Source organism: Tasmannia lanceolata, unplaced genomic scaffold, assembly GCF_043159265.1.
Source record: "Tasmannia lanceolata isolate RefF3 unplaced genomic scaffold, GAP_Taslan_0.1 ptg000023l, whole genome shotgun sequence".
Lineage (NCBI taxonomy): Eukaryota > Viridiplantae > Streptophyta > Magnoliopsida > Canellales > Winteraceae > Tasmannia > Tasmannia lanceolata.
In genome coordinates, this window is record NW_027518700.1 from 32,456,391 (window position 1) to 32,457,499 (window position 1,109).

A 1,109-nucleotide genomic window follows, 5' to 3' on the forward strand; every position below is an offset into this window, starting at 1 on the left:
TGAGCTAAAATCGTAATTTATTTCTTTGCTTCCTCGTTTTCATGGCCTCCCTTCGGAGGATGTTTATTTATTTTTACGTGAGTTTGAAGATGTATGTGCTTTTATTAAGTTGCAACAACTTACCGATGATGCGGTAAAGTTGCGGTTTATTACGTTTTCACTCAAGGATGGAGCCAAGAAGTGGCTCTATGGCTTACCAACGAACTCCATCACCACTTGGGAGGAGTTCGCCGTCGCTTTCCTAAATAAGTTTTTTCCATTACATAAAACTAATAAGCTTAGGAACAATATTTTACAATTCAAACAAAAGCCAATAGAGTCATTTTCTAAGTTTATGGAGAGGTTCAATGACCTACTCCAAGAGTGTCCTCACCATAGAATTGATTTGTGGCACTTATGCCAAATTGTTTATGAGGGCATAGATTACCAAACAAAGCAACTTCTTGAGTCCATGTGTCCTAACGGTTTTACATCTTTTACGGATGAGGCCGCGGCATGAAACTTCTTACTTGATTTGGCGGAAAAAACAAGAGAGTGAGAATCCACTCAAGACGGTGAGAGAGCCACTTCAAGTAAGGGATTTCTAATTGAGGGTGCCGTGGCAAAAGAGGCTCATCTTGATAGCTTAATCAAAAGGCGAGAAGCAATAGTTGTTAAAGGACCTTTACAAGTCAATCAAATTGCACATAGTGTTCCCATGTGTAATTGGTGTCAAGCCACGGACCATGTCATGGAAGAGTGTCCAACTCTTGCTAAATTTGGTAATTCTAATGAAAATGTGAGTGCTCTTTATGCTAATAATCCTTATTCTAGCACTTATAATTCGGGATGGAGAAATCATCCCAACTTTTCATGGAGTCAAGGTGGACCATCTAATTTCCAAGGCCAAGGCCAATTCGGCCAACCTAGGCCCACCTTCCCTCCCACTTTTGTTCGGCCATCCCCTTACCCTCCTACTTTTCAAAACCCCATGATTAATAATGTTTCAAATCAGCAACCGCCGGGTTTTCAAAAACAAGGGGAGTCGGCACGCATAGCTTCCTTAGAGAAAAGCATAGAACTTCTCACTAGCACTTTCATGACAAGCCAACACTACATGGAGAAGCAAA

At 41.0% G+C, this 1,109-nt stretch overlaps 1 non-coding gene across 1 annotated transcript; it reads right to left on the reverse strand.

Moving 5' to 3' along the window:
- Positions 1 to 274: 274 nt before the first annotated feature.
- On the reverse strand, positions 275 to 381 carry LOC143856861 (small nucleolar RNA R71). The gene has a single exon (XR_013238403.1). It is a non-coding gene; the product is annotated as a small nucleolar RNA R71 (small nucleolar RNA).
- Positions 382 to 1,109: the final 728 nt, after the last annotated feature.